The sequence below is a fragment of the Mytilus californianus genome, unplaced genomic scaffold (assembly GCF_021869535.1).
Source record: "Mytilus californianus isolate M0D057914Y unplaced genomic scaffold, xbMytCali1.0.p SCAF_6, whole genome shotgun sequence".
Taxonomy (NCBI): Eukaryota; Metazoa; Mollusca; class Bivalvia; order Mytilida; family Mytilidae; genus Mytilus; species Mytilus californianus.
Genome location: NW_026262712.1, coordinates 12976499 through 12994792, shown reverse-complemented (window position 1 = coordinate 12994792; position 18294 = coordinate 12976499).

Sequence of the window (18294 nt, the reverse complement as noted above, 5' to 3'; positions counted from 1 at the left end):
ACAATTACACGGCTAATACCAAAATAACAGCTGTAGTCGAAAAGATACATTACTTGTTGAATACCAAGATGATGTTTCGGTGTCAGAATTTTATCATTAAGTATATGATAGAGCAGTATTTTTTCATGTATTAACATTTCCTTATAAAAGGTTTAACGACAAATCGACATAAAAAAGAAGCAGATGCAAGCGGGTGAACACAAATAAATGACACACTTTTGAATCGTGATTTCAAATGAAAAAGCCGCAAGACAATTTGTTGAAACACAAACCAACAGAAATCAAACAAAGACAAAACAAATCAAACTTATGACGCAGTTTTGTATCAAACTTTTAAATGTTAAGTCACTGTGTTATCAATCCAAATGTTTTGGACTGTGTTTACACGCACTGGTTCTTGTTCTTCGTGTCATATGTATGACGTCGCCAAATAAAGATAACATATTTGACATTTTTAAAGACTCATTTTGCTCCTGAAAAAACCGTTCAGATAAATCAACTAGTTAAAGGAAACTTCTAATCAATTCAAAATGTGTTGGGGTATTATTTTAGAAAGTGTGTTGTTTGTCTCACATATGGTTTCTTCATTATTTATTTATTTCTGGATGGTAGGAATCGAATAATTGGCAAAATGAACAATAAGTATGATTTCTTCATAACATCGAAATAATTCTATAAAAATACTAAAGAACTCATCCATCTTCAACGTGTGCAATATACACGTAGATTTTCGCTTGAGATGGAAACATATCTTTACAACAAGAACAAATTTAAATCGGAAGTAAAGAACTATTTGATAAATTGTAGCTTCAACCAAAATGCCTCAGAAAATGCAATATAGAATAGTGGAATAATGCAATAAGATACAAAATTATACTAACATGATGTCAGCGGTACGCAGTGAGCTAATACACACACACACAAAACCATATTCTAACTCCCATTTTCGTCAACACAAGGTTTTCTTTATATTTAATTCAACTTATAAGTCTCGTAAAACTCGGCTTTTATATCAACAAAATATGTTTTTAAATTATATGACATCGTAATTGATCTTTATTCAATGACAGATGAAATTGTACCAGAGTGAATTTTAAAAACCAGATTTAGGTTTTAACATTGACAATCTTCTCATTTAAGCTCATTCAGTCGAAAAGAAGTTTACAATGTGTATTTATATTTACTTTAGATAGAAAAACTAATAGATGTAATACCACCATTGATTTTCCCCTATTAGTCTTTGTTAAATTTGCACTTTAAAAAAAATGTGCAGAATTTATCCTCGTTTCAAATAAAGAAATATTTGGCATCGAGTAAAGTGTTATCCTGTCCAGTATTATAGACAAAAATTCACATCACATTTTATTGCATATACTACAATAACCATCACACTGGAAGTTAACCAATCAAATGTATCTTTCTTTTCTTGTGTACGAGCTTTAGTAACCATGTAACCTGAATTTTCCAAAATATTCTATAGAACCACCACATTAAAAAATATGAGATATGTTTAAGACTAAGAATTCGTTTACTGCAATTGAATGTAAGATTCATTTCTTACAACTGCAAAATTCAAGGAAATATTGTGTTGGACCTTTTATCGTATTCAACCGAATGTGACGTACTAAGATTTGGTGGTAATCCATCTAACTACTATAGTGGAATATAACAATTAAATAGGATTTTTTTTTGTAAACCCGTCCATTTACATTGATTGCACTTGTTATTGAATCTCTGTTATGTCAGACAGCTTATGCCGATATCTTGAATAATTCAATCAAAAGGAATTGGTTGAACAGTATAATGTTACACTTTATCTCAATCAGTAATTTTTTTAAGTTCTTGTGACTAATTATAATGAGATAAATGACTCATCAAAGATACCAGATACAATTTGAGTTATCTTTTCCCGGCGTACTTTATCCTGAGTACTTCGAACAATTTGTTGTTTTGTAAACAGGTGATTTATGATTATGAACAAATCAATGATCATTCATGTCAATACAGACGTGCTGAATACATGGCCTTTGATACCCTCTGGGAGAAAAACTAGTTGTGACATCGACTCAATGGTTGTAAATAAACTCATTATAGATGTATTTTGTAAGGAAACAATGCATATTCATCCAATATGGAACTGCTGGACAGCATATGTAGAATGATCAAATTAATAAAGAAATATGGGTTTAGAAATATATGTTAATATTTTAAAAAAATAATCCTAAATTGACATTAGCATAATTTATAGTTATAACTGATGTGAATGTTAATACACCGATACTCTTTACCTGTAAGTTTTTTTTATTCTCGATTTAAACTTATGTTCGAAGAAAAACATGAGGTATCAGAGTCATTTCTCAAAAGTCATGTGATGTGTCTAGTATTTGAAGAAGAAAATAATGTCGTTTAATTTTTGCAGATATTTTAGTTTTAAACATATGTTAAAGTTACATACATCCCACCATCAAACTGGCTCAATAAATAAGAGCAAAATCCATGTTGATAGTACATTATGGCCATACATTTTTTGTCTTTTGATCTAGGCCTTAAATATTTAGAATGTTAATGTATCATCATGAGGTTAGGTGTCTTGTATCATGCTGTCCTTCATGTGACCTTCAAAATAGACCTCAAGGTCAACTTAATGTGTTTTTTTGAAAGAAACATAAGCCGGCCATAACTTCCTTATCTTTTGACCTTAACCTTACATCTTTGCATGTGGCTGTATCATCATGAGGGGGTGTGCCCATTAACAATTTACTTTTCTATTTTCTATTTCTATCATACATGTGTAGTTTCAGTTTCAACCAGGGTTCTAACTTCAGACTTGACTTTCCGCAAAAATTGCAGACAGAGTAGAAGATACCAGGTTTTTTTTTCTACACCTGCGAGGATAAAAGTTGAACACAGAGATTTGAATGATATCGTTTTTATCTAATAAAGAAAAATGTAAGAAAGCTAAATTGTAAGTTTATATGAAATGTTTTGTTAACTGAATCTGATGGGTTTCGTTTCTTGTTGTTGTCTATGTTTCCCGGTTATTTGATGCACTAGTGGTTGATTATATCCTTGGTATCTGCTGACTTTTTATATGCATCTAAACCATATCCTAAACTTTTCAAAGTTTCAATTGCATAAAATCATGCCAGCGTTTTTCACCACACATATTCACTTTTCATATAATTTTTATTAAAAACTCAAGAGTATTTCATTTAAAACTACGGTTTTCAAAAAAATGTATCGTGGTGTCAGTTTTGGTTGGATTTCAAACAATTTGGTACTAATATAAGCTTATATGTACTTGATTTATTTATTTATTTATTTGGTTATAACTTTTTTACTTTTTGAACTTTATACTTTATTATATTATATGTGAGGCATGGGATAACAAAGAAAACCAGTTTGTGTTTCCCTCCGTTTGCAACTTTGAAAAAATCTGGTTTCCTTTTATAGATATAAGAAGATGTTGTATGAGTGCCAATGAGACAACTCTCCATCCAAGTCAAAATTTATAAAAGTAAACCATTATAGGTCACAGTACGGTCTTCAACACGAAGCCTTGGCTCACACCGAACAGTAAGCTATAAAGGGCCCCAAAAATTACTAGTGTAAAACCATTCAAACGGGAAAACCAACGGTCTAATCTATATAAAAAACGAGAAACGAGAACATTTATTTTACTTTGACATTTTCCTATTGTGTTTCTTTACAGATGCTTTTATGGAAAATGTGTAACTATGTATAAGTTGATTGAAAGATTAAATAAATAACAATAGATGTGCATCTGCTCTTACCAACACTGTAATCATTCTGATCAAGATCTTTTTAAAATTTCATTTTGCATGTTGATTTGATAACACTGCACTGAAAAAGACTATGTGTACGTATAATTTTTTGTCTTGGGTGTTATGTACCCCCTTACATGAACTTTCTAAAATGCTTCAATTTTTCAGAGTAAGAATGTGAATCCTTAGCAAATTATAAGGATCGTCAGGGGGTCACATAATTTGCTAAGATAGATTTTTTATCTGATACAAGATATTGCAAAGTGAAATTAAATTATCAAAAAAGGAACACTATAAAGATATTTACGGTGTGTTCCAATTCGCTGGAATACACCAATGTAACAGTATACATAGATCCGTGTATATAAACACTTTAAATTATATTTTTGGTAAACAAGCTTGTTATACGTCCTAAGTCGTTTAAAAGCGAAGCCTCGATGATTAACTTTACTTTTCGCTATATAGATGATGTCCTCTCACTAAATAATTTAAAATTGGGTGACTATGTTGAACGCATCTATCCAATCGAAATTGAGATAAAAGAAACAACAAAAACAGTTAAGAATGCCTCATATTTTGATTTACATCTAGAAATTGACAATGAGGGTTGGTTAAAAACAAAACTTTACGTAAAAAGAGTTGATTTCAGCTTCCCAATTGTGAAGTTTCCATTTCAATGTAGCAAAATTCCAGCAGCGCTTGCATACGGAGTATATATCTCTCAATTCATACGATATTCCCGGGCTTGTATTTCCTATCATGATTTCCTTGATAGAGGGTTGCTGCTCACGAGGAGGCTATTAAACCAAGAGTTTCAAATGGTGAAGTTGAAATCATCCCTTCGTAAATTTTACGAACGCCATTCCGAGTTGGTTGACTGTTACGGAATAACCATTTCACAGATGATATCGGATATGTTCCTCATGTAACTACAATCCCATTCCCGTTTTCACACTATGACCTACCGAATTAGACTATTTACCGGGTTTGTAAAATCATGAGCACGACGAGTGCTACATGTGGAGCAGGACCTGCTTACTCTTCCGTAGCACCTGTGATCACCCCTAGCTTTTGGTGGGGTTCGTTTTGCTAAGTCTATAGTGTTTTATGTTGTGTCTTGTGTAGTATTATTTGTCTGTTTGTCTTTTTTTTCTTTTTTAGCCATGGCGTTGTCAGTTTGTTTTCGATCTGTGAGTTTGAATTTCCTTGTATCTTTCGCCACTCTTTTAATGTTCATTTTATGTTACACAAGCACGACAACCCTATTTAACAAAAGTAGATGATTTTGGAGCTTCTTGTCGTAGGTGTCTAGCTAAAAACAAACTGTCTTCCAATGAATGATATGTTAATCCGCATGAAATTGAAAGATAGTGAAACATTTCTAACATATTGTATTGAGGAATATGTTTTGCATGTATTGTTGGAATGCTACATGTAGGCATATATTGATATTCGAGAACGTTTCTTTTCTGTTTTGCACGATTTTCTTCTGATTGCAGAAACCTGGGTGTTTCTCAGAGTTGCATCCCTTTAATAAACTGCAATTAATCATCGGCGACGTTGCCTTTGTGTTCGGTCATGATATCGGAAAAAAGGTTCATTTTTATAAATGTTTATTGTCAAAGGTTTGATTTTATATGATGTGATTGTTTACGTACTCTGTATATGTTGTATATGTTGTATAGTTAGTATTACGCAAATACGTATACCCCGCTACTGTTTGCCCCCGATGCAAAGGTGTCGTTTCTCAGGATTGAAATTTTGTACGCCAGACGTGCATTTCTTCTACAAAAAATTCATCAGTGACGCTCGAATTAAAAAAGATAAAAATGCCAAATGATGTACATTAAGGACTCAAAATTTCTACTTCAAGTTTGCCAAATAAAGCTAAGCTATATATCCCTAGAGAGAAACATCCTTAATATTTCGAAAACTTTCAAGTTTTGTAAACAGTAAATATTTAATGTTTACATTAACAATGATCATTCATATCAGCAAAGAAGTGCTGACTACTTGGCTTGTGATATCCTTGGGATGAAAAAATCCACCAGCAGTAGCACTGACGTCGGGTTGTAAATAAACTTATCATACATACTTATAAAAGTAACGTCTTAAACGAACATGTATGAAATATTTGATTACACATTTTAAGTGGGGCCCTTTTATTTTTATGACCAAATTATGTTCTTGTTCTTTTTTTCAATCTTATTGCTTGTTGTTTGTTACCGGTCTCCACACTATGTTTTGGATTATCAATATGCATGACATATGAGCCATGCAACGCTAGGAGATAAATAATGTGATATGAGATGTGTATGATTTGTTTACGCTAGAGTTGACGTCAACTGTACATTTGTTTTTACATCCAGAGGTTTCAAGAGTTCTTTCATAGGGTTTCCTACAGACTGATGATAGTGTTTAAAATTTAGCTGAACATAACTACAATTCAATAAAAATTTGATTTTGTTTCGGATTTTAAACTGTACAAATTCTAAAATAATTAAAAAGCAATTGTTCTTTTCACCTATTTTGCTGAAAATAAAGGTTTTAATAAACTCATTATAATGTGTGTTACCTGTTAAGCCGATATACCGGATAATATGTCTTAAACTTATCATTATTTAAATCATCGGTCTCAATATATAGGTGTCGGACTATTTGAATACCGAAACAATGGGGTTTGCAACTATTGGGATGTCGGAGTAATGAGTTGTCTGAATATCGGGTTTTTTTTTAAAGTAATACGATTTCAGTTTTATATCTGATGTACACCAAACATGAACATACATCCTCAAAAATGTTGAATATGCCTTGCAAGAGTTATTCCTACATTTATCGACATTTAATTTAGGAAATTGACTACCTACATGGAAATAAATTGACAATATATACAAAGTGGTGTTCGGATTTATCTTCGCTTTAATGTTATCTATACGCTCACCTTTTTGTTACCTTGACTATTTCATTTATTTCCTGTTGCATGTATTGTCAGTAAGAAATTTTTGTATTGTCAGTGTATTATATTTTGAACAAAAGGTAAGGGGTGACATTTAATGAATAACAGCAGTACCAACCACCAAGACCTTATACCTTAGAAATAAGTGTATAATCACGGATAAATATACAATTTAACGTAAATTCAAGTGTATCAATACCACGGATACCTCCACATAGAGAAAACAAACCCAATGTAATAAACATATCAATCTACTCCGAAAGGTATTTAAGTTACATCAGAGTAGTTTTTTCATTCGGCAGTAATAATCACTGCACATGACGAAACAAACACCAGTAATGTCAAAAACAAATTGTGTACAAGAAACTATATATTGGTGACTTGGTAAACAACAACCACCAGAAAAAATAATACACAACAAAACCATACTTGTTACATTTTTCAATTACAGTTTTCAGCTAAAATGAGAATAATTCCTACATCTGATACCTTTATGATTGACATAATGATATAACATTGAGGATCAGGTGTGAAATATCATATCCAATTGTATTTGTGAGGAAGGAATATACGCCTCAATCTATTAGTTATGAATAAAACAGTTTTAGTATGCCCCATTGATATTAGATATATGATTCTTTAGTGAAACATATTTCAGAAATGTGTTAATTTGCAACTGATTTTTATAATTTGTTCTTATGTTGTACTGTTACACCACTGTCCCATGTTAGGGGAGGGTTAACGCCTTCAAATTGTTTTACCCCGCCACAGTCTGTATGTACATGTCCCATGTCAGGACCCTGTTATTCTGTGGTTGTCGTTTGTTGCTGTATATCACATTTGTCATTTTGGGGCCTTTTCTACATGTTTTGTAGCTGACTATGCGATATGGGTTTTATCATTGTTGAAGGCCGTGAATAAACATCTAGTTTTTAATTGCCGTGTAATTTGGCCTCATGTGGAGAGTAGTTTCATTGGCAATCATTCCACATCTTCTTAATTTTATAATACTCGAATACTTGAGAAGCTATATTTCCAAATGAACAAATACCAGTGGCATGTATATTTCAGGATCTGTGGAAGATATGGAAACAAAAGAGAAAACCGAAAATGTTTGAATACTTAAATACTTACGAAACTGTATGACCAGACAAGAATATGTCAATGCTGTGTTATTGGTTGAATTCTTGATACACTATATGACCAACAGAGAGGAAACAAAGGATTTGGAAATATTTGAATACTGGATAAGCTATATGACCAGAGATGTGTTCATACATGAATACTTTTAATTCAAAAATAAATTGCAATAAAAAAATAAGAAAATGTGTTATGTTTGCTGTTCGGTGTGAGCCAATGCTCCGTGTTAAAGGCCGTACCTTGACCTATAATGGTTTACTTTTATAAATTGTAACTTGGATGGAGAGTTGTCTCATTGGCACTCATACCACATCTTCCTATATCTTTGGTTGCCATTAGGACAACTCTCCACAAGAAACCAAATGACATGGAACTTAACAACGATAGGTCACAATGTTTTTATCAATACGAAATATGCAATTTTATCAGATTGCTAGCTAGTAATAACTCGTATTCGTCATTTCAGTTCTAAAGTTGAGAATGGAAATGGGAAATGTGTCAAAGAGACATATGTTTTACCTAACATAATTTCTATTTCGATTTTTTGTCAATGATTCTCAATAAAAAAAATGAACGTATGAATTTCTGAATTTGCAGTACTTAAGGATAGAGGGACCACCAAGGATGTGTAAATATTGTAATACTAGAGACGTTGTATGAACAAACAGAGATCTAAGATAACTTACGGTGATATCTGCCTAATGCACTTGTAATCGAACTTTCTAATTATTACTAAATTTATCAAGAAAAGTTTTAGAAAATAAACATCTACATACAGAAAGACATGATAGAGTTAACAACGAATGCAAAATAGTCTTTGGATGTGTCTTTTCTGAAATTTTATGGTCAGTTACATGGCGTTCTCGGTTTATTTTCGATCTATGAGTTTGAATATCCCTCTGGTTTATTTCGTCCCTCTTTTACACTGTCTACAAATGTTTTGTGGAACCGTTTGGAGCATATGAATTCAAAAACAGATTAAGATTTGATTTGTTTGTTCAATTTATTTTATTTTTATTATATATTGCCTTTCCGACGATTTTTATGCAGCTACATCATTCTTATCAATACTAAAACATTTTACCTCACAGATACGATGATCGTAAAAAGACAGAAATATATATTATTTCGAAATTACAATCCTTTGTATTTCGAACAACTGCAGTTCGTTTTAGGCATTGTATCTAAGGGGCGTTGTAATTATATGTTGAGACTTTAAACTGTATTTTATGATTACTTCCTTGGATGTCAATCAATGACGTATTCAATACTGGTCTCATGTGAATGGAAAGGGCCACAACAAAAACATTTTTTCTGTGTCAAGGTTATAACTTGAAATAGTTTAAATAGAATTAAACTATGTTAAAAATGTTTAAACAATATAAGTGATTATATTTTCTGTTGAATACATTTCAGTAGGACCCAGTTTGCATTATCTTTTTTTTTTTTTTTTCAAATCAAAAGGCTGAAAAGAGATATCACGAGAACTTCATTTTGACAGGAAGTTTTTTTTCTCTCATTATTTTACAATATTAAAAACACTAACGATAGTAATCAACATATTTTGTAACACGACATATTTTCTTATTTTTTACACTGTCTTTTAACAGGGACTTTAAGGTGTACTATAAATACAATTATAAATAGCTACTTTTAAGTAGAAATGGATAATTCATCTCGTTAGTATAACATAGAAAATAGCGTTTACAATCAAATACGACATGTATATCAGCACATCGTCAACTATTTTGATATATAATTCGTATCAAGAAATCAAATGGAACTGAGAAAAGTGATTTAAGAATTTCTCCTGTTACATTATATCTTAAAACTGCAGCATCATCATATGAATCCGTTGTTGATACCAACCGGATCAAGCGTTTTGTTAAAATGTATGTATTCAAATTCCGTTTCCAAGTCCAAATGTATACTGACGTTCGAGTGTGCACCAACATTTATACCATGTACAAAGTGAAACAATAAATTTAACAATATTTTTATGAAAATCAATCTGCTATAATACAAAACAGTTTTTGAAATCAATACATCTGTTTATGTAACAAAATCTAAGCAACGGATGTCGTTACAGATTGGATATAGATTTTATACATTTGTTTAACGTGTAATTGTTTTTTATCGCTAATATTAAGATTAAGTGTGCACGTATATGTCAACGTTTAGGAATTAAAACAAAATAAATTGCATATTGAGTTTTTTTACAGTAATGTTGTTCATAAAGCTAACGTATGTTGGTAGATATCCTGAATCCTATCTTCGTCCTGACTATGCCTGACATATTTGCCATGGAATATTAAGCAACCAACAACCAATCAATCAATCTCTTTTGATTCTCTTTAAAGTCACGTATATTAATTTGTGTATTAGTTTAATTATCAAATGCTTCTTTTTATCAGTTTGTTGGGTATTGCCCTGGATAATGTTTTCCCTGAATGTTTATTTCGTTAATGGTTGACATCGTCAATAAAGTAAAGCAATCATCATGGTTACGGTGTGTTTTTTATACCGGATTGTTCACCTATTTTTTTTATTTTCTGTCTCTTTTTTAGAGTATTTTTTTAAGTCTGTGTTCAAAAACTGCAAGCATACTTTATATTATAATATATTTATTGTAATTTGTTATTTTGTGCGGCCGAAATGAATCACACCGTTTATTAAGAAATAATGGCTATTCATCTTATGGTAGTGTTCTATTGTGTACGCTTTGATATTCTACGGATCGTGATTACAAAAGATGATAGACTTACAACATAATGATACTTCAAACTCTTTTGAAATACCAGGCTAAGCATTTCGTACGATGGACACACGTTCTGTTTACATAAGTGGCGCTCGAATCAATACAGTTACAAGACCAAATCTGATGAGAAGTTTATGAAAAGCTTCAGAAAACCAAATCCAAAATATAAAAATAAGTAGATGTGGTATACTTATCCATGAGACAACTCTCAACCAGAGACCAAATGACGTAGATGTTAACATCTATAGGTCACCATACAGTCTTAAACAATGAGCAAAACCCGTACCACGTAGCATACATTTCGAAACGTTATACTTTAAACGTTAAGCTATGCCTTGGGGTAAATCAAACATAAGTGAATATAATGAATAACAATCTTATACAAAAAAAGGTCATGTTATAAGCAGATACTTATTGACGTATCCCAATCCAAATCATCGACAGTAGTTGTCTTAAATTTTACCTTGGTCTTTTTTGGATGTATTTTGTGTATATGACTTGGACTTTGATCATGATGTTGATTGTCAAGAGTTGATTGTTTTCTGTTCAAAGGCACAACAAATGTAACCAGAACTATATATTATATTACAGAAGGCTCTGTGTTACCCTTTTGTTTTTTTTTTAGTCATTATGTCACTGTTTCGTTGATGTATATCCTACGTCTCTTCTTTTATCCAGAACTATTTGAAAAATTCAGGTATAATTATCCCTTCAATTCACGTTCAACAATAATTATGATAAGATCTGACTTCTTGATTGAAATCTGCACTCTTCGTGTTTAACTGAAAACCACGATAGCAATCAATAACCATTATATATTGTATGCAAGAACAGTGTACTCGATCGTAATTTATATTATATTACAGTGTTTCTTTGCTTTATGTGTTTTATTGATTTCTGTTGGTAATAGATGTATATTAAGATATCGATGGGGTATGAAATCTGGTATTGTCTTCAAAATAATTTTTGCAAAGTTGACTGTACGTAGTTTGCTATAAATTGTTGGTCAGTTTTTTTGTAATTTGAGTCATCGAGTATTAAAGTACTTATTCATTCGGGGCTTCAATTCTTTAGGTTGGAGTGTTCTTTATCAAGTTAAATCACAAAAGGCGCTGAGGACGCACTAAACAGTAAAATATAGTTTTAGATATATCAGTATTACACCAGAAAATCTACACAAACATTTACGACAAAAGGGATCATTTTTCTTTCCCTATTGTTCATTTTTCATTTTTCATTTTCATTTTTGCACGGTGATATTCCTTTGGCACCGTCTTACGGTCTTTATATATCCTGACTCGTTCGCTAAGCCCTTGTCTGTAGAGACGTTTTGGATTTTAATGAACGTAATCTGTGTATTACAAGTGAAATATTAAATCAGGGATTCCGTTACCATAAGTTTCTTAAAACCTTTACTAAATTCTTTCATTGATTTGGTCTGTATGGCTGTACCTAAAGACATTTGTTTCAAACGGAATAGCACATCCTAAATTTTACGGTGATTTTGTACACCGAGCACGGAAATCTAAATACGATCTGGGTAACTTATCCATCTTTTAAATAAACTTATTCTAAAAGGTTACCTAGTCGACAATGTAATTAAATCTTTGAATATTGTTTTTATTTGTTTAAATATTGAGTTTGTTATTAATAAATTTAAACCATACTAAATATTACACATATGCACATTCACGGTACTACAATCTGTCGATATGTATAGTTTGATATTGCACAAGGTCTTGTTTTTCTCTGACTGCTAATGACGTCTTTACACTAGCTCCATTGAATGTTGGATGTGTACTGATTGATCTTTTAGTTTTAGATACAGTGTTTTTTTTAATTGGTTGTTATTGGCTTTGAACTATTTTCAGTAACTGCAAGTACTCTTAGATATGTACGTAGTGTCCTTTAGTTTCTGGGATGTATAACTACCCAGCCACGTCTACGTTTATCTTAGATGTATTTCTATGTGTGTCTATCTGATGAGTTAGGCCATTTCCAATTGATTTTTTATAGTTTGCTTTATGTTGTACTGTTACACCACTGTCCCAGGTTAGAGAAAGGGTTGAGCGCTCATTAACATGTTAAACCCCGCCACATTCTTTATGTGTCAGCATTGTTTGCCTGTCCCAAGTCAGGAGCCTGTAGTTCAGTGGTAGTCTTTGGTTCATGTCGGTCATATTTGTTTTTCGTAAAATGTTTTGTTATGAATTAGGCTGGTAGTTTTCTCAATTGAATTGTTTTATATGTTCATGTTGGGGCCTTATATAGCCGACCTTACGGTATGAGTTTTTCTCATTGTTGAAGGCCTTACTGATGTCTATAATTGCTTACATCCACCCTATTTGAACTTTGGTGGATAGTTGTCTCATTGGCAATCATACCACATCTTCTTGTTTTTATATAAACGCCTGTTTCGGGACATGCACATGTATAATATATTAAGGTTAAGCGTATTTGCGAGGGCACAGCCAAACCCTTATCTAAAATATTGGTGAAAATAGCACAGCATAAGAACTTTATAACTCAGTTAAGACAAAATTTAACTCATCATATAGACATTAGCAGAAGCACAACTAACTCAAGGCCTACGACACAACATATCAATCTAAATGTACTTGCAGCCACCGTAGTTTAGTTCAAATCCAATTATAAGTTGATTAGTATATAAAAAAATTCCCAAATATTTAAATTAGTCTTTAAACAGACTGCATAAATTGCCTAGAAAACATTTTCTTGTGAATACCATAATACAAGTTTCGACAGCACTTGGGACCGTAAGTGTTAATTTTTCTATCTGGATCAGATAGATTTTTTCTATCATAAAGCATGTATAATATACAATAAACGTTCACACAAAGCTACAGGTAACTAATGTCTAAAAAGTATGAAAGCATTCAGGTCGAAGGGTTAACGGCAAACGGATAACATCTTGTTATAGAATGATAGCCAAACAGAGTCAATACCAGTCATGTGCAATGAAAGCAATAATGTTTTACGTAAGCATGCTGAATGACATAGGACAATTTCCTTATATATGACCGAAGAATATGAAGTTCATAATCAATCGGTATAAGATGTGGTATGAGTGCCAATGAGACAACTCTCCATTCAAGTCACAATTTATAAAAGTAAACCATTATAGGGCAAAGTACGGTCTTCAACACGGAGCCTTGGCTAACACCGAACAGCAAGCTATAAAGGACCCCAACAATAACTAGTGTAAAACCATTCAAACGGGAAAACAAACGGTCTAATCTATATAAAAAACGAGAAACGAGAAACACTTATGAACTACATAAACAAACGACAACTACTGAACATCAGATTCCTGACTTAGGACACTGCAAACAATTGCAGCGGGTTTAAATGTTTTAATGGTACCAAACCTTCACCCTTATCTGAAACAATAGTGTAACATCACGACATAGAAAGACACACTATAAAATATCAATTGAAATGGCTAATCTCAATCAAAAGACATATTAACACATGTGAACATACACTGAATGAATACATTTGATCTATGATACAGTGTAAATACCAAATCAATAAAATAAGGGACGCATAATTAAAGTAACAGTATTATACCGCTGTGAAATGTTAAACAATTTAAGAAAAACAACAATAACCTTGAACATAAACCGCCATTTACAATAATATTATACACAGGTGAATGAAAATAATTTTAATGTTAGATATACAGTTTAAATGGAGAAAGGGAATATTATTACAAAATAAAAAATGTTGATAGATTTCAAACATGTTTGTTGACCGAGATATATGATGATTCGGTCTTATCAATTTAAAAAAACACTTGTGTAACAATGGTTGTTTAAATCAGGTCATATGCGCGTGATCTTATCGATTGAATGCAAGGTATGTTTACATCAGTATTAGGCCCGTTTGAATTTTTCTTTATGACTTGTTTATACATTGTGAATGTGTTGTATATCAATCGGTTTTGTTGAGAAAGGTTTCATGGACTTCTGCGTGTAACCGTGGCGTACATATCAATTGATAAATAGGATAAGGTTGTCTTTTGATGAATTGATTCAATATTTTAATTGTGAAACATGCGATATTCATGGAATTATATTGAAAAAAAAAATAAACGATGAATAACATAAAGTTGTAATTCTGTTTTGATTTTAATTTGTTTTCATAATAATTAGTTCCTAAACGGCTTTTTTTTTGCAAACTAATGGCGTTCTTGGGGAAAAGGGGCCAATTGTAAATGATAACCCTGACGAAAAGGTTTTGTCTTTAATTATCTGCTCGATTATATCTATCAGAAGAACGAAATCTTGTGATTGTTCTTTTTTTTTCTCCCGTAATTGTTTTCGTTGATACTTGCAGTATTGATTATATATTAAGTTTTAAGTTCAGGATTGTGTTTTTTTCATAGGATTTACAAATAGAATGAAAGTACTAGTCCCGTTGTCATAGAATTTCCAGGTGTCCATATGGTGACCTGTAAATGTTCTATTATATGTATTTTTGTCATTAACAATCCAACATATCACCGTATACGGTTATGGTACTTCATGTAAGGTTCAAAAGTTTTATCCAATAATTTATCAAATTACATATAAAGAAATAACAAGGTATTATCTAACTCAAAAAAATCTGATTGTCCACCTATATTAATCAACGAAGTAATGCTATTTTATAATGCTATAAATATATATTAATGTAATTTTGTGTTAAACGACGTATTGTATGATCGTTTACTAGAGGTTTCGAGATTTGTCACATATCAGGTACTGTTGGTACATAACTTAACCGTTAGTGTCATTTAATGCAGCAGATTATTTTATTCATCATGACGAAAATAATGAAATTGAAATGAATATTAGCAAAAACTATCGTCACTTTTTTTTTATAACGATTTAACCGTAGCTTGAACACGAAGTTAATGAATTTATATGAGATTTAGTTAGTCCACATGTGCATCAATCAATAAGACCTTACACGAACTGAGTTGACAGGGCGTTGAGATTCTAAATATTGATTTGCTTTTCTGTTTGTTTTTGTAATTAGTTTTGTTTTCTTTATATATAGAAAACAATATAAAACTAATAATTTATCTTGAGTATAAACATAATTAATTTTATTTTGAAATAATTAAAATACTGTCAATGAACGACCTTTTTAAACATGTCGTGTTACTGATATTTGTTATATACGTTAATATGACAAAAACGTGTAGATTTCTCATTAGTTCTAGCATGATTTTAAATTTAAATAGTATTATCTAGAAATGCGATCTAAAAAGTAAACTGAAAAATATTAGAAAAGAAATATTTACTTCTATGTTGCCGATAAGAAGAAATCCCGATAACATCTAGAATCATTGATTTAAAAAAAATAACTAAAACAATTGTAACATAGTTATAGTAAATTGCACTGACACTCGTCTTTGTGAAACAGTTAATATTCACATCTGCTTATTAACCATTTGTTTGTACTTTTATTATTGGTAGACTTTCTCAAACATATTTAAGACGATTTTCGCGAACATGCAGACAAATTTAAGAATGAGGAAGACGATAAATATATGACAATATTTAATGTTTATAAATAATGCGACGAATTGACACTGATTATTTAAACAAAATATTGATGACCTATGTGATATTAAAGTATCTGTATTAAAATTTTGTTACAATTTTTGAGACATTTGCACAGTTATATAAAAGCCAATAAAAACGTCCACGGTTAAAAACAAAATGCACGGTTGGTATCATAGTATAGATGTCAGCCCTCGTTTTGACAATTAGGGTTTTATTCTTATTTTATCATTAATACATTATAAATGAGGCTAATTTTGTATGTTAAAATAGCTCTTTTTGGTTCAATGGCATGTTTTGTGAAAGATTACCCTAAACTTTCAAAAATTGTTGTTTTTACCATTGATATAAAAGATAGATTATACATGTCTTTTACATTTTAGCTTGGTTTTGCCGTTGCAATTTCAGGGGAAATTAATCTAAATTACAAAAATAACAACCTGTTTGTGCTAATGTTACTTGCAACGGTTGCTTGAAAGCATATTCGAGTACACACAATATTGTTTGCTATAAATACGAAAAATATCCACGTGAAATCAAATTCAAGTTGCAGCTTAAATTACATTCCACCAAATACTTTTTATTATCAATAATATCAATACGTAAACAATAAATGTTGACATGAAGTGAAGACATCAATTATTTTCGAAGGTTTAATGACTGCTCCTAGTTCATGCAACGGTTGGTACGGTAGATAATCGGGAAACATTTATTATACGGAATCGACGTGTTCATGTTAAGACACGTTTGAAATGACCTGTAAGAACTATTAAGATCTAAGGTTTCTTGTAAATGTGTTATATAGCAATGCTTTCGGTACAGTTTGTTTTTGCTTTATTCGTCAACAAAATCCTGTAATTAGCGTTGATTAGTTGTACTTTACAAGAAGCAAATTTATTTGGATGTATCACAACGTAACCTCGGACAGTTTGATCGGGGTTATTACATCAAAAGCCTCATGTGGGGACATAATTTCTCTCTCTGCATGTTAACGTCTTGCAACAACTATTTGATGCGTCAGTGAAGGACTTGTTAAACTGTTTGTCCCTATTCAACATAACATAGTTCACAGTGACATTTAACAGTTTAGCCCTTCTTTAACTCAGTCAACCTATTCATCAGAACCTTCGTATTGTTCAACAAGAAAAATTAAATCCATAATTTTGAGGATTGTAAGACAATTTGGAGGAAACAAACTGTATTAAAAGTGTTTTTTTTTTTTAATTATTGTGATCGATTCTTACGTACTGAATCATCTATGATGTGTAATCAGAAACAAACATCAATGAATACGTTTTCGTTCGTAAAGCAAATCCCTATGTTTGTAACGGTTGATTTTTTTCACTAAACGATAACATAGGCTCTAGATAAATTCAACTAGTGTTTCGTTTTCACTTTTATAAACACATCCTAACACACATTATTCAGTCGTACACATTTTCATCCAATGTATTCATCCTCCATCAAGGGATGTTCGTATATGCAGTAATGTTTTGTTTAAGTCTTTTTTTTTTTCATGTAAACACCAGACATTTGCTTACGAGTTCAATATTGCATGATATTGATTCACGAGTTTATCTTTAGTTACTAAAAGAGTCTGCTTACAGTTTTCTGATCACTTATTTTCGAACTGCTGTGCAACTATATTTAAATATATTATAAACCACTTCCGATTGACTAGAGCTCAATTGACAGTTACGGCTGACCTGCATATTTTGTTCTAGGTGAGACGCGCGTTAACATTTAATCCTAGTGCCGTTGATGATTTTATTTGAGCATTTTGCTGCGTCTTCGAATGTTCAAGCCCCAAGAGACGTGGTCTTATCCTTGATCTGTATTCAAATTTTTTTATTCTCGTTTATCATAAACCTTCCCACATTTTGCTGTTCCCAATTCCTCTACGTTATACCCTTATGATCAAACTTTTAAAATTTAACCTATACTGGATTGGCTTCATAACATGAGGTGTTGGGTGGTGACAATTCCATGTGGCTCATTTTATGAACACATCTACCCTCAATACTATATGCTATCACCATTTTACTTATCTTATAATATATTACTAGTTACACTTGGTCAATA